The sequence below is a fragment of the Callorhinus ursinus genome, unplaced genomic scaffold (genome assembly GCF_003265705.2).
Source record: "Callorhinus ursinus isolate GAN/ISIS: 27379988/994484 unplaced genomic scaffold, GSC_fseal_2.0 scaffold10, whole genome shotgun sequence".
Lineage (NCBI taxonomy): Eukaryota > Metazoa > Chordata > Mammalia > Carnivora > Otariidae > Callorhinus > Callorhinus ursinus.
In genome coordinates this window covers 57,456,086-57,479,585 of record NW_027397072.1, presented here as the reverse complement: position 1 = coordinate 57,479,585, position 23,500 = coordinate 57,456,086, and the positions used below count along the sequence as shown (strand labels likewise).

General features: G+C 49.8%; 1 long non-coding RNA gene across 6 annotated transcripts in view; it reads left to right on the top strand.

The window, feature by feature from the left end:
- Positions 1–13,371: 13,371 nt before the first annotated feature.
- Positions 13,372–23,500, top strand: part of LOC112821221 (uncharacterized) — a 30,318-nt gene continuing 20,189 nt past the window's right edge. The window contains exons 1-3 of one of the 6 annotated variants that reach the window (XR_012379798.1): positions 13,372–15,091; positions 21,883–22,088; positions 22,819–22,916. This is a non-coding gene — a long non-coding RNA (uncharacterized lncRNA). The remainder of the gene's footprint in view (positions 15,092–21,882; positions 22,089–22,818; positions 22,917–23,500) is intronic. The other 5 variants (XR_003207387.2, XR_012379801.1, XR_012379799.1 and 2 more) reach the window with 5 other exon arrangements.

The following is a 23,500-nucleotide window of genomic DNA, read 5'->3' as shown; positions in this document are numbered from 1 at the left end:
TCTGTGATAACCTCCTATCACTCCTCAGTCTCTGTCACTTAAAGGTGTGTGGGGTTAGGGAAGTGGCACTCCAGTTGGAATCCATCCAACTTCTCATTCTGCGAGCAGCTCTGCGGGGAGCTTTCTTGCTGTTTTTAAGTATAGGTAGGTTCCTAGATGTCAGAGACCCAAGAGACGATCCTTTCACGCACTTATCAGAGAGTCCAGGGCACCAAGGGAAGAATGAAAGATACTTGATACTTTGGATGCAGAAAGAAGTGGGAGTAGATGAAAGGTGGTAGTTGAAAGCCTTCGGCAGGATGACAGTCACCAAAGCAGTGACCAGGATAAGTGCCAAGCCAGGGCAGCCCCATACCCAAGAGCAGGGCGCAGCCTCAGGCTGGTGGTGCTCCTGCCGGGACAGCCGCGCTCCGTGGTGGATATCCTCACTCTGGATCTCACTGTGGGATGCGAGGCACAGTTTGCTGCAGCCCCTTGGGGTAACAGACACTTATTTAAAGTCAAGGTGTCTGCCAAAAGATAATAGCTTTAACTGTAAAATTACAAATCATTATGGGTAATGTGATGCAAATTGCAATAAGAAGCATTGGCAGTATTTTACTTTGATTTCATTTTTGCTTTTCTTACATCACCAGCCCTGTCTAAAGTCGCTGCTAGGGATGCCTTGTTCGCACACCATTTACCCCTCAGCCTTGGCACTGATACTGTCCACTCCGGGAGGACATGAGCGGAGGCCAAGGAAACTGTGGGGGAGCCCTCCTACCCACACCAACTGGGGTTATTTCTAAGAAACCCAGCCTTGGCTTTTTCAATGTTGGTGCCTTCGTTTACCATGTGTGCCGAGCCTGGATGTGTTCAATTTCTGTTGGGAATTCGAAGTCACTTTTAATGGTTAATTCAAAACGCATCCTTTATCAAACGCTAAGCGAAGGCTTTTAAATAACCAATGGGCTGGATGTGTTTCTTTTACTGTCTCTAGGCCTCTGCTGGAGGAGGAAAGACTTGTAAGCCCCTGGGTCCTTAAAAGGTTCAAACTCCAGTTCTGTGCTCTTTCTTCCCAAGGGCCAGAGGAAATTGAAAAGTGGCCATTTCTCAACAGCTTCCCTGCACCGCCATGGGGAGGCTGATGTTGCTGAATTTAAGATCTGTCACTAAGCAGCAAAACCAGAGGAGAAAGGAATAAGCAGCAAAGACAAAAACAAAACAACAACAAAAATCCAGAAGTGTTAAAACTCTCTTTGAAATGTTCTATATCAAACATCTTTCAAGGAAGGAGGCTCAAATTGGCTGACAATTCATTCCTTGAGAGAAGCCCTAGAAAACATAACCCCAAATACAGTCGATGTCTCCAAGGGGTGGCAGCTGAGAGGATCCTTGACAAAGGTTTCTGGAGTTTTCAGTTTGAGACCTATCTCCTTGAGGGGCTGTGTGGGTCTTGCTTCATCTTCTTTTCTCTCAGCTCCCCTGCGGCCACCTGCTTCCAAGGAGCTCAGTGCTCATAATAACAAGGAAATCTAGAGGCTGAAAATAGAGCTGATTTCCCACAATCTCAGGTACCTAGAGGGGAGAGGGTGGGGACTTCTTGGCCATGAGCTCACGTGAGCTCATGAAATGTGGTTGTCCTGTGCCCCGCAGCTCTATCCGGGTCCTGGTGATAGGGAAGGAAGCCAGTTTCACTGGGAAACACTGCAGAGGTTTTCACCGTGTTTTCATGGGAAGGGCTGAGCTTCCACACACTGGGAACATGGGCTGGATGCAGGTGAATCTGTGGCTGGGACGACTTTTTCTAATGAAAGTGCTCCATCAATTCCTAACCACGGGAACTGCATTAGGTCAACAGCCCCAGGAGTCTTGCTTGGCTGTTTGTCACCTGAGCACTTGAGGTCATCTGTGAGCGAGGTCTGTCAGCCCAAGGCATCTCGTCCCTGAGACCTTTAGCTTCTGAAGTATACTTCAGATTGGTGTGAAACTTATCATTTCAATAGAAGCTTTGAAACTTGTCCAGATGGCCCTTTGCCCATCACGTTGTACACCACCTAGTAGCAAGGTGTCCTCAGCCATTAATACTGTTCACAGCACACCTGCATCGGAACATACCTTTTCCCAGCTTCTTTGCTCAGAGTACTGACCCAAGAAAATAATAATAACAAAATTGTCTAGTAGTTCTCTATTGCCATGTGATAAATTATCTCAAAACCTTTGCCACTTCAAACAGCAATAAACATTTATTATCTCACACAGTTTCTGTGGATCAGAAACTCAGGAGTGACTTAGCTTAGCAGTTCTGGCTCAGGGACTCTCGTGAGGTTTTAGTCAAGATACTAGCTAGCTGAGGCTGTAGTCATCTGAAGGCCTGACAGGGGCCAGAGGGCACACTTCCAACATGGCTCCCTTACCTGGCTGGCAACTTGATGCTGGCTATTGGTAGGAGATCTTAGCTTCTAAACTATGTGAAGGTATTACTTTTATTAAATATAAATATATACTAATTATTAATGCAATTAAATAACCCATTATGTAAGTAAAATACTAAGTAAATAAATATTCACTAGGAGGGCTCCAAAACCAAATTTCCCTACTCCTGTAATTTTGTCAGCGCTCCTTTATGAGGCCACCATGTCTGTCTCCCTCCACTGAGCTGCATGCTCCACAGGGTCAGGAGCCTTGATTTACTGGTATTTCCCAAGCCCTGCCATCCCCTGGCCCTGCCCAAGCCCCTTCCCCTATTGCCCAGGGTTTTTTTTTTACCTTGACACACACAGAAGGGGCTCAACATTAAAAGAATTCAGTAGAATCATGTTCTACCTGTGGGACATCCCACAGTGGGGATAAGACTGCCTCTGAAGAGAATCTCCACACACGCCTGATGAGAGTGAGCAGAAACATGGATGCCACTTGACAAACAAGTCCCCAGGTGGACTGATAACATCCGGGGTGTGGAGAGCGGCAGTCGGTGGGCATGAAGGAACAGGAGCAGAGACCTCAGTGATTTCCTTTCTAAGCTAAGTCAGGGGCTTCACCCTACCTGGAGTCCTGGGCAGAGGAGCCATGTCGGAAGGTGGCTAGCCACCCTCCCAAGTGGTCCTGAGGGCTGACCTGTGGCTCATCACAGTGGAGAAATCAATCCCTGGCAGAGCTGTGGGAGGTACCCAGTGAAATAAATCCTTCTCCTTTAAAAGGAAAATGTGTTCTCTCCCACCCAGAATACCCCGTTGGTTCATCCCTGCATGGGCGTTGGTAGGAAGGAGAAGAGGAAATAACAGAGGAAGAAGGGGCATTTCCTCTCCCAGACAGGATTGCTGAAGCAGCTGCTCTGAGATTTCTCTTCTCTGTGGGTCTCCCAGACAGTGTGCCCTGCTGCTTGTCCAGAAAGTACTTTCTCACGTTGCTCTCCCAATCGAGAATGTATTTTGTCTCCGTTGTTTCTCATATTTCTGCTTGCCCGCTCTCTCCAGGCAGAACACTTTCCTCCCTGCTCCCCGCTTTGGCCATGCTGCTTGCCCAGGAAAGAAACCCGTTTCACATTAAACTAGAAAAGGAACATATGGACATAGAATCACCATGCGGCCCGGCAATTCTACTCAAAGTTATATACCCAAAAGAATTGAAAACAGGTATTTATTTATTAATTATTTATTCTTTTAAAGATTTTATTTATTTATTTGACAGAGAGAGACACAGCGAGAGAGGGAACACAAGCAGGGGGAGTGGGAGAGGGAGAAGCAGGCTTCCCTCCAAGCAGGGAGCCCGATGCGGGGCTCGATCCCAGGACCCTGGGATCATGACCTGAGCCGAAGGCAGACGCTTAACGACTGAGCCACCCAGGCGCCCTGAAAACAGGTACTTAAACGAATACTTATAAATGCATGTTCACAGCACCATTATTCATACTAGCCAAAAGGTAGAAAGAACTCGAATGTCCATAAGAATGAACAAACAAAATCTGATAGGTATATTCGTATGGTGGAATAATATTCAGCCCTAAAAAAGGAATGAAATGCTTAAACATTCTACAACATGGATAAACCTTGAGAACATCATGTTGGGGCGCCTGGGTGACTCAGTTGGTTAAGCGTCTGCCTTCGGCTCAGGTCATGATCCCGGGGTCCTGGGATCAAGCCCCGCATTGGGCTCCCTGCTCAGCAGGGAGCCTGCTTTTCCCTCTCTCTCTGCCTGCTGCTCCCCCTGCTTCTGCTCTCTCTCTGTCAAATAATTAAAGAAATAAAAAAGAAAACATCATGTTAAGTGAAAGAATCCAGACACAAAAACGTCACCTATTGTATGATTCCATTTACATGAAACTTCCAGAATAAGTAAAGCCATAGAGACAGCAAGCAAACTAGTGGATGCCAGAGGTTGAGAAGAAGGAAAGAATACGAGGTGATTGCTTGATGGGCATGGGGTTTCCTTTCGGGGTGATGGTGATGGAAAATGTCTTGGAACTGGACAGAAGCAATGGCTACACAACATTGTGGATGTACTCTGCTGCTGAACCACACACTTTAAAATGGTTAATGGTTAATTTTAAGTTATGTGAAATTTACCTAAAAAAAAAAAAAGCCAATGCTTAGAAAATAAAATCTAATAGCAATTTGGGGGAAAAAAAGAAAAAAAGAAATGTTTGAACTCATGTAAATGAAAAGTCCGGGATGGACCCTGTTGGCTTCAGACATGGTTGGGACCTGGGACTGAGTGATGCTGTCAAGGTTTGGTCTTCATCTCTCAGCTCCATGAATGTCTCGGCAGCCCTCACCTGGTGGGAGGGGAGGGCCACAGGATACTTAGTGAACGAGAGAGAAGACTTCTTCCTGGCTTGGTCATGTGGCTGTCCTTGGACCAATCATCCTGATCAGAGTGTGGAGACCGTTGACTGATCTGGCTCCAGTCCAGGATGGGGTAGGGGTAGAAGGTGTGGTGAGATCAGCACCACCAAAGCTCAGGGGCTGAGGGGGTTCCTGTGGAATGTGGAAAGGGTGATTCCTCGAAGGAAAGGGTGCTGGGTAGCAAAAGTAATCCTTCATGGAGCCTTCACTGGGCCCCCTTGCCATCTTCCCTGGGAGACCTCTCCTCTTCCCCACTCACCATGTGCCAAGGCCCAGCTCCTTCCCCAAAACATCTCTGCTCAAGGTCCATGGGCTGGGTGGGGGCAGGGGGGGAAGCTAAGACCATTCTTATGTTAATCATTTTATCTCAGGTAAAACTATACCTGCCTGCTTAGAAAATAGTAGGGGGAAAATGTATAAAAATGATATCCGGACTATCTATCATTGAGTGGTGGGATTATAGTTGATTTTCTGCTCCCTTTTTGTATCTTTTGTCTGAATTTCTTTTTATAGAGCATGTTCTACTTTTATATTCAGAAAGCAGCTTTTTTTTTTTTAAACAAGAAGCCTTCTTACCGTGGCATATTTCTTTTTATTTTTTTTTCTTCGAAATTTAGCAAAGGATAAAGAGAATTGAGACCCTGAATCCATCTGCAACACAGGATGACTTCTCTTTTCTCTTTGATTTTAGAACTTTTACAAAGTAACCCCCCTCACACATTACAAGAAATACGAATAAGAGAATTCCTTAGCAGGTTTATAGATTTTACTCATAACATGCTACCATGCTCACTCATTTAAAATAACGCGGGCTGAATGCCACGGTCTCCCACCCCCAGCTGAGTTTGTTTGGAGGGTTGAGGTCAGTCCCTCCATAGCCAGAGGCTCCAGGTGGGGGGGTGCTGCCCTCCCTCAGCAGCTGCCCCTACAAACCCTTTCTTCATATAAAAGCTGACCCACGCAGCCTGGCTACTGTTTGTTGGCGGCTCCACGCTGCCACGCTGGAGTTTCTGAAGCCCCTCGTGGGAACTTCCAGAGGTTCTGAGTGACCTTGACTTTGTGCGAAGCCACCAAGGGAACTTTCTGCTCTGCAGACTTGCTGTAGGAGAGCTCTGGGGTCTGAGCAGGGTAAAAATGACCCCCGCTGCCTGCTTTCCTCTTCCTGCTGGGTCCCTCCCCGGCTCCTCCACCACCTCCCCTGGGTCCTCTTTGGCCAGCTCAGCTTTTGTGTTTGGACCAGGCGGAGGAGAAAAGCATTTGGCTCAGCTCCTTGTTTGTCAGGAGTCCAACATTACCAGGGGTCTCGCCTGGTTTCAAGTATTTCCCGGTGCCTTTCCTTGCTCCGTAGTCAAGTTTCTAGCCAGGATTTCTTGGCTCTGGGAAAGATTGAGTGCCTGTCTGAGCCTTCTAGGCCTGTGTTTCATTTGCAGCCGCCTGGCTCTGACTGGGTGACAGTCCCAGCCCTCCCTGGTCAGCCCATCCCCTTCAGCTTGGCCAGCAGAGGAGGCCCTTTGTGTCGTCTAACTGGCGCTTGGAAGGGAGGAGGCTCCTAGTTTCCGTCCCCAGCACTGTGTCCTGGGTTTACTGCAGCCCCAGCAAAGGCTCGGCGGGGAGCACTGCTCTTCCAAGAGCCAGCAAGCAATTCCTGCCGGTCTGCTAAGACAAGAATGCCAACCCCAAAAGGCCCCAGCCCCTAACTAAGTCAGACTGAGACCTGTTCAGCACCTGGTGCTTTCTTGCTACAAATTTCCCGCTGTTCTGATCTCTCACACAGGGCCTGGCAAGGCTGCAAAGGTCTGGAAGCAAACGAATTCAGGAAGCCTGCAGAACATCAGGCCTGGGCTGGTGGGCACCTCTCCCTCTCCCTGCTTAGGGACGCCCTCGCAGACTCCCCAGGCACTTCCTGCCTTTGGATTCATCTAGAGGGCCTGATGGGGCTGCCTGGCCCTTGGAGTCTAAGTCCCAGGGAAGAGAGAACAGTTTATCATTGTAACATTGTGCTCCAGACAAGGTGGCCGAGGGTGGCCAGCCCAGTGCAGAGAAAGGGTGTGAGCCAAGGCTGCAGGTTCCAGGAGCCACCTGGGAGTCTGTTCAGGACATGGACACAAAAACGAAGAAACCAGGGGACTCCCACTCATGTGTCCTCATCACCGTCAGCAACTCCAGGCTACTTTCGGGGTTGGGGAAGCTGTGAATGTTAAAATAATGCATCCTTGGCCAAGACTTCCTCTCTTCCTCTTTTTGCAGAGTATAATGTACTTCCTGAGCTCTTGGCTGCTTTTCTTTCGGGTACCATGATCAAAGGTTTGGATAGACGCGTGAGTTTTTGTAGCCTACGGTAATTGTCAGGAGTGTGCAGTTTTAATTATTCGAGGAGGAAAGAGCCATTGTTGGTGAGCGTTTCCTCTTTACACATCTTACACTCTAGGAAGTATATAGGAGACAAAATAGGTAGTTGGAAAGGTGCCCTGCCTGTGTTCCATCCTGCCAGCAGGGCGTATATTTTGAGCTCCCTTCCCCCAGGGCTGCTAAACCCCACCAGCTGACTTCTGCCTCGGGAGAGAGGAGCTGCGGGAAATGCATGTACTGGGGGTGTTAAGGAAAGCCTTGTCGGACTCTTCCCTCGAACCCAGGGAATTCCCTGGATGGTGGGTGGGGCCGGAACGGAGGGGAGGAGGAGGGGCACTGCCCATCTGCTGCGGGGCCGGTGGGGACAAGTCACGACGTCTTGGGTCTGGCCGGTCCTCTGGCTAATCTGGGAAGACTTTCCCGCCCTTCACGTGTTGGGTCCTCACACCAGCCCACTGAGAGGTGGATAAGGACTAGCCTCAACCACAGACGAGGACGCGGAGGGTCAGGGATTCCACGACTGCCCAGGGTCTCTCGGCTGGTCAGAGCCCTGAGCCGGGGGCCTACAAGTCAAGTGTCCTGACTCCTGCGCGGGCCCCCCCCAACCCCCCGACTTGGGCCGCTGGGTGCCACAGTCTGCCCTGAGTGCGGGGTCCCTTTGGCCTCCTGGCTTGGGGCCGAGAGCGGGACGAGTCTGAGCTGGGGCCCAGGGCAGAACAGCCCTGCGCGTGGGGGTGGAGAGCCCCGGCGGGGGGCGTGAGCCGGGCCGCTCCGGGCGCGGGCGGGCAGACCTCCGCCTCCGGGTGCCCCAGCTCCAGCCCGGCCGCGCGGCGCCGCCAGGGCCCTGAGGCTCCCCGCGGACGCTCTGGCCGCGGCCATTGGCCACCGGGAGCCTGGGTCGGGCGGGGGAGGGGGACCCCGGTGTCGGGTTGCTCGCCCCGCCCGCTGCGGCTGCGGGGGAGGGGCAGGGGCGGCCTCGCGGCAGCTGGCCGCTGGGGGCGGGGTGGGGACCCCCGGGCAGATGGACCCCCCCACCCCGCACCGCTAGACGACGGCCCCCACTCTTGGCCTTAAAGGGAACCATTACCTCATTTGTATCCAGCTCAACCAACAAACATTTGAGAAGCACCTACTTCATGTCAGGTGCTGTGCTGGACTTGAGTGGGTGCAAAGTGACACATCTGGGGTTCCTACCCAAACTTGAGACTCATTGAGGAAATAAGAAATCCACATGGAAGAAGAACACTGAAGACACCTGGAAGTAGGTGACTAAGGCCTGAGAATCATGAGCAACCAAAGTTACGGGGGTTCCTGGAAAAGGAAGTCTATTCCCAACTCCTGCCCCCCAGGGTAATCTGGGAAGCTTCCAGAGAGGGGCCGGGTGTGGGTGCCCTGACACCTCCCTCCCGGACCTTCAACGGCAGGGAGAGCAAACCCATCATGCTTCCCGCCCACTCATCCCAGCCCCAACCCATACCCCACCTGCTGAACATCCCCCAGCCAACCCCCCTCCTCTCCTTGCCCTCCCAAACCATACCCCCTGCCTCTACTCTAAATCTCCAAGACTAGAACCCTCACTTCCTTCTTCCTGGAGCCTGTCTGCCCCCTGAGGACACAGCTGTCCCCATGGCTCATTCCACTGGAGTTTCTTCTCTCCCTCAGGCCATGCGGAAGTGGTCCTCACTCACCATGAAAACTTCCAATCTGTTTCTTCTGCCTTCAAACACCTGGCTCCTTTGGAAGGCATGGAGTTTACCACCCACGACTTTTCCTAGTTAGTGTCACCTTATCATCCTCCTGGTCACTTTCTCTGTTCCCTGATGATTTTGGCACCAGGCTCTTTCTCCTACACTGTCATCATTCTTGGTGACCTCAGCATCAGTGCTGATGATCCACTCAACACTCCGGCCCCTAATTCCCTTGACTGCCTTAGCCCTAGCAATCTATTTTCTCCTGCCCTGCCTTAGCTTCCTGGACATAACTTGGACCTTGGACCTTGAACCTTGGAATCATGACTATCAGCACCATCCCCAAGATCTCAGATTCAAAGATCCCCCCACCTGTCAGACCCAGTTCACCCCCTCCAGTCTTTCTTAAAAAAAAAGATTTATTTGTTATTTTAGAGAGAGAAAAAGAGTTGGGGGAGGGGCAGAGGGAGAGAGAGAATCCACAAGCGGACTCCCCACTGAGCACGGAGCCTGACAGTGGGGCTCAATCCCACAACCCCAAGATCATGACCTGAGTAGAAATCAAGAGTTGGATGCTTACGCAACTGACCCACCCAGGCGCCCGCCCCCCCCCCAAGTCTTTCCGTTCCACCTGAGACCTCCAACCCATCCTGCTACTGTTCCTTCACTATGTGTCTCCCCTCAGGTCTTCACTTCTCAGCCAGCTGAGATTTCATGATCCAGCACACAAAAATCTCCCTTGCAAACATTCTTAACTTCCTTACACTGGTCTCTCTCCATCGTATTCACCTGGCAAAACCCCAACTGTGCTTAAATCAAACTGTTTACTTCACACCTGCAACCGAGCAGTTGCGCACCACTGAAGAAAATTCCCCAGCTGTTCTAGATGGACTCACTTCAAATTTACAGCCGTAAATTTCAAATAGGCATTTGAACTGCTGGACAATCCTACTACAGTTTCTTAGAAAATTTCTTTTCCCTCTCCACAGTGCAACAATGTCACACTTTCTCCTCTCTCTGCATATTTTCAACACCCTTCCTCTTTCGCTCTCCGTGTGACCTCAAATACCCTTCATAGAGAAAATAGGTACAATCAGACCAACTGTGTGACCTTGCTGCCACCAAAGCCATGAGAATGTCTGCAGTTCTGCATGCTCTGCACCCATCTGTGGCCAGCCCCTGCATCTGTGCCCTGGGCCCCTTCCCCTCTCACAGCTTAAGTATTCCCTCTCGTTCATGCATCATCGACTTCTCCCTCTCTACTAGATCCTTCCCATCAAAGGGAAACAGGATTTATTTATTTTTATTTTTATTTTTTTAATTCTTTTTTTTTTTAAGATTTTATTTATGTATTTGACAGAGAGAGAGCGCACAAGCCAGGGGAGAGGCAGAGGGAGAGGAAGAAGCCGACTCCCCCCAGAGCAGGGAGCCCAATGGGAGACTCCGTCCCAGGACCCTGGGATCACGACCTGAGCCAAAGGCAGACGCTTAACCGACTGAGCCACCCAGGTGCCCCGATAAAAGAGGATTCAATTCCCTAAATTTAAAAATGTATTAGCCTTAGCCTCGTGTTTCCTGCCAGCTACTCTATTTTGTTGGCCCTCTGCAGAGCAGGTGTTCCTGAGACAGTTGTCTCTAGACTGACAGCCCTAACCCTTACCCCCCATTCTCACCTCCACCCACCCCAAGGGGGCTTTTATCCTTCAATTCTGTTGTAATCCCTCTTACTAAAAAGGCCAGTGACCCAAATTTTGGCTAGACTAGTGGCAAGCTCATGGTCCTTGTCTCTAGTCTCCCAGTGGCACTGAACATGTTTGACCACCCTGGGGTGGCCCTAATTCTTGTTGCTCAGCCCCGTGTCCATATTTCTATGTGATATTACAGTCCCTCCCACTAGAGGCAGAGTATGCTTTCTTGCCCCTTGACTTTGGGCATGGCGGCGTAACCTGTTTCAGCCAACGGAATATAAGGAGGAAGTGACATGGTGCCAATTCTAAGCCTTGGTCGCGCGAAGCGTCTTGTGTTTCTACTTGCCTCCTTCTGCCAGTGTTATCCCCATGGAAAAAAACCTGCCCTAACCACCCTGCTGCTACAGGGATGATAAGGGACATGTATATAGAACAGAATCAGACCCAACTACAGCTTAGAGCTGCTCAGCCACGGTCAACCACATCTCACTGACCTCCGGATGACCCACAGATGCATGAGTAAAAGAAATATTTACTGTTATACATCACTGAGATTTTTGTAGCTGTTTGTTACCCAGCAATAACGGACCATACATCCTCCTTTTTGAAATACATCCTTTACTTAGTTTCCTTATAATTCAATCTTGTGGTTTCCCCCCCAACTTCACAGGTTGTTCTTTTAAGTCCTCTCTGCTGGTTTCCCTCTACCAGATCCTTAAACGTTGGCATGGCTTCAGTGTCAGCCCTCTCTCTTCTGTCTTTACTCTTTCCTCAAATGGAATTTTGCAGGCCACAGCTTTGACTACCATCTACAGGCTTGTTCTCAAATTTAAGTCTGATGGCAAGACACCCCTAAATTCCAGACCCCAAACCTGCCTCCATAGGTCCAGCTCATATCTGATAGGTCTTGGCATGGCCACAACAGAACTACAGGGGCACCTCTTCCCCCAAACATGGGCATCCCTTCCATCCAGTTAGCCTAAAAATGGAGGCATCATCCTTAACTCCTCACTTCTGTCATAGGTCAGATCATCAGTTAAGTCCTATCTACTATACCTCTAAAATTGCTCCAGAAATCAGTACTGCATCTCACCATCTCTACAGCCACCACCCTGGTTTTATCTCTTCTTGCCAGGACTTCTGCAACCGCATCTCAGCTGTTCGCCTCAGCTCCTAGTCTGTGCTCTGCAAAGCAGCCAGAGTGATCTTTCTAAAGGGTAAATGAAATATGTTCACTCCCAGCTAAGAGGCTCCAAAAGCTTCCCACTGCAACCAGAACGAAACTCACACTCCTTACCTTGGCCCACAGGGACTGATGATGTAGCCCCTGCCTTGTCCCCAGGGCCCCTCAAATCTCCTTGTTCCCATTGTCCCAGTGACAGTGGTCTCTGTGGTGTCTCTGGAACACAACCAGTGCATGTCTGCATTCCTCCTGCTTGGATCACTCTTCCCCAGATATTCACAGGGCTGCCCCCTCCCCAACCATAAAGTCTCAAAAGTCACCTCCACAGAGACTTCCCCTGTCTAACTAAAGCAGCACCATCAGCCCCACTCCACTTCCAAGATCCCTACTCTAGCACATTAGTTTAGCTTCTCTGTTGTCCTTATCAACAAGTGAAATTGTTTGACTTTGTGTCTACTCTCTTCCCTCCCGTTAGAACATAAAATCCTCACGGGCTGGTATTTGTCCTGATCTCGGATATATTCCCCAGGCCCAGAACATGCTTTGCACATAGTGGGCTCTCAGTAATGCATGTTGGCTGACCTACTGATGCTAGAACTGAATGGAGAAGGGACATGACTAGCTAGATGGTGAAGAGGGGAAGGGTATCCCAGGAAGGCAACTGCAGGGCCACACAGGGAGGCTGGAGAATTCAACACATGTCCAAGGGAGGGGTCGGGCTGGCTTCAGGGGAGAACGCCCCTGGGGAGCTGGGGAAGAAAAGTCTGCAGGGTGGGAGGGCTTGAAAGTGATTACTCCAAGTCCCTTGAATTAGTGGGTGCTGCTGAGGATTATGAGTCAAGGGCATGATATATTCTAAGCAACAGTTTTCGGATGATGAATATGGTTGAAGGGTATGCATTTCTGAGCGTCCTTACTAAGTGCTGTCCTGTGGGAGAACAGAGTTTTAGAAGACAAAGACATCTAGAAGAATCTGGGAGCCCAGGGGAGCCAGAGATCCATTCCCTCGGATTTCAGATGCAAGAAAAACCCATTACCCAACCTTTTAGGGACCAGTATTGAGTTCCCAGTTTTGGAAGGTCTCCCTGAGTAATTAAGGGTTTGCTGAGCGCACAGCAGGCGCTCATACACATGTGTTAACGAGCTGGTGCCCTATGCCTTGGGCTCCCTTACAGCCTCCCCGCAACACACCACACACACACACACACACACACACACACACACACACACACACAACTAAATTGCTTTTTCACCCAGTGACTGCACACAGCTTTACCAGACCCCCACCCCATGGATACACCCCGACCCAGCTACTTGCCTTCCCAGCCCCCTCCACCCAATTCCATTGTCAGAGCTGAACAAAAGGCCCAAGGCATCCTGGGTTAAAGGATTTTAACTCTGCCAATCCCAGGAGGTTCCAACAAGAAGCAGCTTCCTGCAGAAGAAAAGTGACTGAGAAATCTCCCCAGGGACAGGGGTTTTTTGTGGTTTGTTTTGTTTTTTTTTTCAGGTCTCAAAAACAGAACCTAGCCGCCAATCAAGACACTCCCCCGCCCCAACCTCCCCCCAGCTCCCACCCCAGGGATTAGGAGCTTTAACTGCCTGAGACCTCCCAGCAGTCAGAAAGCTTTTTGGGTCTTTTCGCCCATGTCTTCTATTTGTGGCGGTCAGGCTTGTCAGCTTCCACCCGGGCCCGAGGAACCGTCCCCGCCACCCCCAGCAGACAGGACTCCCCCTCTGCTCTCGTCCCGGAGCTCCTGCCGTCTGCCTCCCCGACTTCGTCCCGCGCCCGCACTGCTGCCACCCCCCCCCCCCCCCCCCCCGCAACCTCGGAGCCCCGGCCGCGCGCCCCGCTCCCCCAAGCGCCGCACACCGCCCCGGGCCCCGCGGGAGCTCAGGGCGCGGCGGGGCCCCTCCGCCCGGCCGCGGACACCAGCTCCAGAGCCCGGCCCGAACCCCGTCCTCCTCTGGAGAGGCCAGCCTGCGGCCTTGCGGCTGGTTAGCAAGAGCATTTCCCGGGGCTGGGTTCGGTGTGCTCGTTTCTGAGCGCCTCCGTCCTCACCCAGGGGCAGCGTCTGGGGAGCCCTTGCTGGCTGCTCGGGCCCCAGACTCCGAGGTTTCTGGAACAAAACTGCATTTGGTGTCAAACCCCTTCGCCGACCCTGGAACTAAAGTTAAGTATGAATTTTTTTTCCTTCTCAAGTTTTCACGTAGAAGAGATACTGGGCAAATTAGACACATATTTGGGGAAAAAGTGAGCAGTAAACGCTGGTATTTAAACCACACAAAAATGCCCACGCCAGGCCCGACGCCCGGGCGGCCGCTATGCGCCCGGCCGCTGCGCAGCGCCCTCTGGCGGCGGCGCGCGGGCTCGGCCGTCCCGGGGACAGAGCCGCTCCTCTGAGTCTGAGAGACACCGGGGCAACTTTGGAGGAGGGGAGTCGAAAGCGTCCGACGCCGAGGTCCCCTTTTTGGGGCTCCGTGGCTGGCACTGAGGCCAAGAGCCCAGGGAAGGGGCCCACATAAAAGAAAAACCCTTGTTGCACTTTCGATGACTACCTGAAATTCTACCAGTACAGCATCTCCATTTTACCTGCAGGCTTTGATTCTTTTTAAAATTCAAGCTCCTCAGGAGGGGTGACCCTTCAAAACAAGGGCAGATGGCAGGCTGTGTCAAAAAATTACCAACGTCAGCACCAAAAAGAAATGATTGTACCATAATATGTACATTTTAGATGGTGAGGACTTTTAATAAGTTATCATTTACTCTTCCCCTCGGTAGTGTTTGTTGCCCGGCACCCGTTTGTACTCTGAACAGGGGTGTTATTTTAGGCCGACCCTCTCCCAGTGGCCGGTCCCTCCAGATCAGTTGGCTCCAGCTTTTCCTGTCCCTGGTACATCCTCAACATTTCTCCCCTCTGTCTGCTCCTCGCTGTCACGCGGCTGCTTGAGTTTAGGCTCCCACAGCTTACTGTCTGGATCCCTGCTACTCCAGAGGGAGCGCAGGGCCCCCGGGAGAGTGGAGGGGCCTCTCTCAGGTCCTCCCTCTGCCCACAGGAAACACAGCATCTGCGAAGAGGTAGCCGCCTCTCACGGCTCCGGGATTGCCTTCCCAAAGGCAGCCGAGTACTCCTGCTTTCGGCTTCCTCACTGACCATCTGTGATTTCTTTCCAGAAAAGTACTGCCGTTCCTTCACCTGGTGGAAGCCAGAAGAGGAGAGGGCTCTGGGTCCTGAGGGACCCAGGCCACTTCTCCCCTGTCATTTTCCTCTGCATCTCTTTCCCCTGCCGGAAGGATTTCTACATATCCATCCTGCTTGGTGGGAATTCCTCTAACCTCGTATCTTCCTTCTCCTCGAGGTATTTCTTGCTGTATTTACTGCTACATAACAAGCCACCCAGTGGCTTCGAACAAGAAACATGTATTTATTTACTCATGGCTCTGTGGATCGGGGGGGTGCTTTCTAGACAGGCTCTGCTGGGCTCGCCAGTGTGTCTGTGGTGAGCTGGCAGGTCACTGGACAGCTTAGGACGGCCTCACTCACACCTGATGGTGAGCAGGCTCCGCTGGAGTGAAGGGTCCCTGGGCTCTGCATGTCTCATCCAGCAAGTTTGCCTGCCCCGGCTTCTTCCCCAAGCATGCTCACAGAGTGAAGGAAGGCACCACAGAGTCCTATAGCCATGTTTGCAACCTGTCACGCTTGCCCTCTCCCTTCCTGGGGTGCAGGACCCATAGACGAAGCACACCTCAGGATGTTACGTCCCTTACACCCCCCAGCGCAGCACAGTTCTGAAGCACACAAGCCCAGCAGCCCACACGCCTGGCCTCGCATCCTGGCTCCGTATTTATCAGACATGTGACCTAGGAAAACCATTATCTTACCTCTCTGGGCCTCAGTTTCCTAATCTGTAAAAATGGGAATTGTAAATATCAAATTTAAGTTCATCCATACTAGTTACTTAGGTGGTGTCCGGCCCAGGATAAGTGCCCAATAAGTGTCAACCGTTATGCCATGAGGTGACCGCTGGCTGCCCACCAGGACTGCTGAGGCCACCAGCACCACCTTCCGCCCGGGCTCCAAAGCCCCCTCCCACCACTGCTGACACAGACGGCCCCCAGCCGGCAGCTCTGCTGGCCGCACCTGAAACCTGGCTCCTTCGCTGAAGCCCATCTCTCTAGATTAGCTCTTACAGGGGCGCCTGGGTGGCGCAGTCGGGTAAGCCTCTGCCTTTGGCTCAGGTCCTGATCCCAGGGGCCTGGGATGGAGTCCCCAGAGTCCCGCGTAGGGCTCCCTGCTCAGCGGGAGTCTGCTCCTCCGCCCCCCTCCCAGCCCCACTCATGCACTCTTTCTGTCCACTCACTCTCTCAAATAAACAAATAAATAAAATCTTAAAAAAAAAAAAGATTAGCTCTTACAAGAAGGGCTCTGAATCCGACAGACCGGAGGTGTGTAGACAAGTGAATTCCTCTCTCTGCATTTCAGTTTCCTTGTCTGTAAGACGGGAGTACAGATGGCCCCCTCCTTAGGATGGTTCGACTTAGGAACTTTTGATTTTACGATGGGGCAAAAGTGATATAGATTCAGTTGAAACCATACTTGGAATCTTGAATTTGGATCTTTTCCCAGGCTGGTGATATTCGGCACAACTCTCCTCCGCAGCTCCGGGTCAGCGAGAGGGTCAACAGCCCATACACTTACACTTAAACTTATGGCCCTTACACTTACTCAGCACCCGCCCAACCGTGCAGTTTTTCACTGTCAGTACAGTGTTCAATACATTGCATGAGATATCAAACAGTTTATTATAAAGTTAGCTTTCTGTTAGATGATTTTGCCCAACCGTAGGCTCATGTAAGTGTTCTGTGCACATGTAAGGCAGGCTAGGCTAAGCTGTGAGGGCAGATAGGCTAGGTGTATTACATGTGTTTTTGACTTATGATATCTTCAACTTATGATGGGTTTATCGGGACTTAATCCCATCTTACGTCGAGGAAGATCTGTAATAGCAGTGTCTCCCACAGAGCATATAAAGCATAATATGAAGAAATTAAGACCCTGTGCTTTAAAAATGTTGGCACCCATGGGACACAGAACCTGTGTTGTCCCTGAAATTGCCCTTCCCAGAGGTGCTGAGAAATTGCCATGGATGAATACTTTTTCCCAAAAATATCCTTTCTCACTCACAGAGCCCTCCTTTCCTCAGTCCACCAAGATAGGCCAGGATCCCAGGGAACAAGCTGAGCTCTCCTTGCCAGGGCAGGTTTAATGTCTGGTCCCTCCACAGTACCTCCTGAGGCCTGATCTTTATTTCATTTTCAACCTAGTATCTCTAACTCTAATGACTTAGTGTACAACTTGGCAAGGTAGGTGCTCAATATATATCTGATGAAAGAAAGAAAGAATGAAGGAGGATGTAGAAGAGGAAATACTGTCCCTCTACCCTCCTAGATTCGATAGCTGGGTCTATGAAATAAATTCACAGCCGACAATGAACAGGAGAAAAGATATACACATGTATTAATTTTTAATAGTCCGTGGACAAGGGCATCACAGAGGGAAAAAAGCGCGAACACCTGAAAAAGAGATGAGACTTGAGAGCTTATATACCGTCTGAGTAGAGAAGGAGAGGGGGATGTGGGTCACTTAGGGGAGAGTAAATGCTTCGGGGAAAGGTGAATGGGCCTTCAGAAGAACAGACGGGAGGTATGAGGGTGTGACAACGTTTGTCTGGGGGTGGTGTGGACTCGAAGTCTCCTCTCCTGGGATAGGAGTCAGTCTTCCCCGGTGCATGAAACTCCCAGGTTGGGGATTTAGGACAATCGAGTTCCTTTTGCAGGCTCCGTGTTTAGGCGGAGGAGGGCAGTTCCGAGAGAGCCTCTCCCTGCATCTGCTGTTTTTTCAAGGGCCTTCAGCTTGAAAGAATCAATATACCAAAGCAGCCTCTTTGGGGTGGTATGTCCTGAACTCCCTCAAGGACTTCATTCTGATAATTTTTTCCCCCCTTGGATGAAACCAACTTCTTTTGGATGACTTGCAAACCAAGTCACCCTGTAACTGAACTAACGTGAGTTCACTCCTTGGTGAGTCACAGACAGATATTACACCGGGTGAGTTGTCGCACAAAGGAGACTTGATTTACAGCAAATAAGGAGCTCACAGGGAATAACTTCCAGAGCCATGACTCCCCAAGCAAGAGTGAACGGCTCCCTTTTATTTAAGGTTAGGATGAACATTTAGAAAGGGGAGCCTTATCATCATCCCTAGAGGTGGTATGAGGTGGTGCTATGCGCCATAAGGAAAGGCCTTAAGGCCAATACCTGTACTGTGGGTTATGTAAATGAGGCTTGCTCTCCTCCTTGGGTGAAGATTTTAGTATTATAATGAGGTTAAGGTAACTGTCAGTCATTCTATGGGTCCCTCCAAGGTCCATCTGCACAGGTGTGAGTGGGGAGTTAAGTTCAAACTGGGTGGTATGGGCTGGCTGGGATTCTCTGTCTGGGCACTTGTTAGTGCTTGAGGGGCAGTTTTTGTTTCCATGGCTTCCATCGTGGGATGCTAGGCCCCTTGGGTCTTTCGCCTGAGTGAAGAGATAAAGTTGGAAAGAAGAGCTTAAGGAAAAATGTGGGACAAAGGTCAGTGGCTACAAGCAGGTGAGCAGTAAAGATCAGGTCTTGGGGTCTAGCTGGTGACAAACCCCTTAGTGCAGAAGGGACGATGTTTCCAAGAGTAGGGTGGTGCTCCTCAACCTGGCTGCCAGTTACAATCCCCAGAGAAGCACAGGCCCACCCCCAGAAATTCGGCTGTAACCAGCCCCGGAGCAGCCAGGGTGTCCCGAATTGGGAGATAGCCATGCTTTGTGTGCATTCATCATTTTCACCCCGTCTCTCCCAGAATCCGAGTCTTCAAAGCTGACAGTGAAGAGCTCCAGATTTCGTGGATGGTTCCCATAGCGTTCAGATGACAGCAGAAAATGAATGATGCTGGGCAGGGATTTCTAAGGACACCACAAAACCAATTACATGACTATTTGTGCGTGTTTAGACAAAACTGAGAAAAAAATCCACTCATCACAACTCGATGCTTTATGCAATTCATGAAATGAGTTAATATTCATAAACGTGAGCCACGCAAAGTAAATGTGAATCCAGACGCAAAGCAGAGGATGAGGTCAGCTGGCTGCCGAGCAGATTCCAGGGACCCATGGACTATCCCTAGGGAGCCAGGGTCCCAGAGTCCTGCTAGGAAGTGAGCCGGCTGACAGGCAACCCTTCAAACGCAGGGCCTGGGGAGGGGGAGGAGCAGCTTCTTCTGTGATGATGGGACCAAAGTATCCTCTATAGCAAGGGTGCAGGGCCGGGGGGGGGGGGGCAGAAGCAGAAGAGGGGCTCCTGGTGTGAAGAAAGCTGAGTGGTTTTTTGGGTTTTGGTTTTGTTTTTGTTTTTGCCTGCTGCACTTTTAGCTGAGCTCTTCTGAAAGATGGATGTGTGTCCATCTGCAAACACATTGACCCACGCCTAGATTAGAAGTGTGGGGGTAGGTGTGCATGCGGGGGCTACATAGTGTAGGCAGTGCTTGGGCCCGAGCCCCGACGGAGTTTGAGAAGATGGGGATCTTCGGGGAAGGTGTACTTCTGGGACTGGGGAGGAAGATGGTCACCTGCATCAAATGAGATTTGTCAACTCTGGAATTCAAATTTGGACCCCCAGGAAAGGGTGTGATTGTTCAAAGGATAAGGAAGTAAGGCTGAGGGTGATCTGAGTGGGGCCCTAAAATCTCTCAGTGACACACAGACTGTAACACATAGGGCTTCAACAACCTGGAGGGAAGGGGTGGCCCTGGGTCATTTACATCAGAATGACCCGGGCTGCTGGTGCCCAAGGTGCCCATCCCAGATCTACCAAAGCTTGGGTACCAGGCTTTCTAGAGATGAGGCCTGGGGAATTCAAAATCTTAAGTAAATGCCCCAAGTGATTGCAAGGTGCCAAAGAACGGAGGGTCTTTAGAGTTGGTAGATAGGGCTAGAGGAGGGTTGAGAATGGGCCTGAAGCTTTTAAAATCTAGCCTCTCTCCCGGGTGGATCTGCAGTGAGACCAGGAATCAGTATTCTTATGCCATTCCACAGATGATTAGGGTAATCATTCACATTAGGTGTCCTTGGAGGGAATGAACAGGAAAGAAACTTTCCTCATCTCTAACTCAACTCTGCAAGTCTCCCCACATTGCCTCTTCATTCAAACTGGGGCATTCTGCACAGACCCCCAGAGCAGGCCTGGGGCTATGGAGAGGCTGGGGCCATTGTGCTTGTTTTTTCCCCCAGCTTTACTGGGATATAATTGACATATAACATTAAGGTGTGCAATGTGTTGATTTGATACACTGATATATATATATAATGCCACCACCATGGCATTAGCTAACACCTCCATTACGTCTCATAATTATCTTTTGTGTGTGTGTGTGGTGAGAACATTTAAGATCTACTCTCTTAGCAACTTTCAAGTACACAATACAGTGTTATTAACTATAATCACCCTATTGTACATTAGATCCCGAGAACTTACTCATCTTATGACTGAAAATTTATTCCCCTTGACCAACATCTCCCCATTTCCCCTACCCCCAGCTCCTGGTTACCACCATTCTACTCTGTTTCTATGCGTTTGGCTTTTTTAGATCTCACATATATAAGTGATATCATACAGTATTTGTCTTATTTCCTTCTTTCTTGTAACTGAGTAATATTCCATTGTGAATATATATATATCCGTTTATCTGTTGCTCAATACTTAGGTTGTTTCCATACCTTGGCTGCTGTGAATAATGCTGCAAAGAACATGGGAAGGCATATATTTCTTTGAGGTCCTGCTTTCATTTCCTTTGGATATATATCCAGAGGTGGGATTGCTGGATCATGTGGTGGTTCTATTTCTGATTTTTTGAGGAACCTCCATACTGTTTTCTACAGCGGCTGCACCAATTTACATTCCCACCAACAGTGCACAAGAGTTCCTTTTTCTTCGTATCTTCTGCCAACACTTATTATCTCTTATCTTTTTTTTTTAAGTTTTTATTTAAATTCCCGTTAACATTCAGTGTAATATTAGTTTTAGGTGTACAATATAGTGGTTCAGTGTCTCTTATCTTTGTGACAGCCGATTCTAACAGGTGTGAGGTGAGTGGGGCATTGTTTTGAAATCTTTTTGAATTGATAAGAAGCCACAAAATGCTTTTGGCCTCAAGGGAGGGAGTCTGGCCACCTTTCTGCCCGCTCAACACGGAACAGCAGGCAAAAAGTCAGTTGTAATAGAGTTCTAACACCCATAGGATGTGAGTGGACATATAAACAGGTATGTGTCTATACCAGCTGAGGCCCTGCTTTCTGGTACCACTGGTCATGGAGGCCGCACCTTTGCCAGTGGGTGAATTCCAAGGCAGCCTGGCCCTCAGCCCTTAGCCCTCACCAAAGGCAACCTTTGTTTTACAAAAAATCTTTCCATTCTTATCCAAAAATAACACTGTATGCAGTTAATACTCTATTTAATATCAAAATGGGCAGGGGGTCCACAAGGTCAAAACTTTTTTCATAATAAAATGTTATTTGCCTTTTTCCTTCTCATCTTCTCATGACCATATGAAGCTATGTGCTTTGGGAAAGCTCTGTCTGATATCACAACAGAGTGAGTCCAAAAACAGATATGAGACTCCATCTGTCTTTTATTAAGCTAAACATTTTTAAAAAATTGCAGGAATGTAAAATGGTGCCACACTTCTCACTAATATTTTTTTGTTTTGTTTTGGAAAATACAGTTATTTTAAAAATTATGTTAATGTGGTAGGTTTAATATTGTAATTTTAAGTAAATAAGTGTTTTTAAATTTTCAGTTTTAATTTCTAATATGGTAAATTTGACCCCACATAAATAAAAGGCTCTTTGAAGTCTTCAATAATATTTATGAGTATAAAGGGAGTCCAGAGATCAAGAAGTTTGAGAACCACGGCCGTATTTCATCCCCAAATTGTAGATTGTCCTATAGGCTCTACCCTACAACGTTTTCGAGGGTAAACCTCCCCCCCCCCCCCCCCCCCCCCCCCCCGCCTGTGATTGGGCTCCACCCTGCTGACAATCTAACATCTCTCACTCCTTTCCAGAACAGCTGCCTCAAAGCTCTGCCACAGCCGTTCCCATCCCTCCTTTTCGTCCTCCCTTCCCGCCTGCCAGAGTGAGGATGCATCCTTTGACTCTGCTCAGCAAACCTCGGATGGGGACAAGGGACGCGTGCAGTTGAGGAAGTAAGGGACGAAGACACAGCCACTACCCTCAAGGAACTTCCGATTTCGTGGGGAGATACGGACAGGTAAAGCAGCTGCCCAGGAGGTACCTGTCCTTGCGGTTTGCTAGCTAACACCCTGCGGGGCGAGCGGGTATTAAGTCCGCCCTGCAGGCACACCCCACCCTGCACCCCCAATCGCGCCTCCCCTTTACCTCCCGCAGCCCTGGATTCCCGAGATCCCGGGCCCGCGCGCCCCCTGCTGGCCGTGCCTCGTCTGCGCAGCCTTTTCCCTCCGGAGCTGCGGGAGGCCCAACTAGGGTAAGACCTCAATGGAGTCTAGGGATCCCAGCGCTGGGAGCCCGTCCCTGTGAGGATCTGTCCTGGTTTTCGGAGGCCTCTGTCTGTCCCTCTGCTCATGTTTACCTCTGGATGAGTAATTCCAGCCTGCTTCTGCCTCTGTGCCTGCCGTTTATCTTGTGTATTCGTTTCCCCCACCAAGCCCATTAGTAGGTGACAGAGTCTGTCACGGTAGAAATAATACGTGCTGTGGCTTGGACCCAAGTCCAAGGAGAACGATGCCAAAGTTGCACTTCCTACTGGTATGCCCCGTAGCAAATAATCTGATGTCTAAAGCAGCCCGGGACATTGGCGAATGATGGATATTCTACGTTGGGGTCAAGTTCCTTCCGAAGGGGGAAAGAACCCAGAGCCTCCGAATCTCAAGGCTTAGGCTGGATTCCCTGCTCTTAGGGAGTATATTTCCCACACTGTAGTGTGGGGGTCAATACCCTAAGACCTCCACCTGTCCTTCCAGGACTTTCTTCCACGGAGGTACCCGCCCCCCCCCCAGGCGTGCTGTTGCTGTAAACAGGACTCCAGGTGGTCTGCTATCAAATCTCAGAACTCATCAAAGTGAGTATGCAACAAACATTTTGACTCTGGCTTCCTCAATACAAAAAGCAAGCCCTAAAATCGAGGAAGGAAACACCAAAGTGCCTCTGTTTTAATCAAACCCTAGAAATTCAGAATGAAAGTATCCTCAATGTGAGGATACTGAGAACAGTATTGGGGGGGGCGTGGAAGGGAAATTCAGAGGCAGCAAGATATCCTCAGGGACCAGCCTGAGGATTTCTCCCACAGCTCTGACCCAGAGTCCATTAGCAGGAAACTCACTGCCCCATAAACAAACTCAACCATCTTAACCTAGTGGTTTCCATGGTAACCATCAAAGAGTGATCCCCTTTTCTTTCCTGCAGATGTTCCTCCTGCCCCTCCCCTCGCCAATCACTTTCAGGCAGGGCCTAGAACTGGATTCTATTCAACTATATTTGCAAATGGTTTTCCCCTTTTTAATCCATGTTTTAAGAAAGTACAAACCATTTCTTTAAATTACATGGAAATACCCTTTAAAAATAAACCAGTAATGTCCGGTACATGGAAGCATGGAGTTCATTTTATTATTCTTTTTGAGTGTGCTTAAAATGTCTTATAATGAA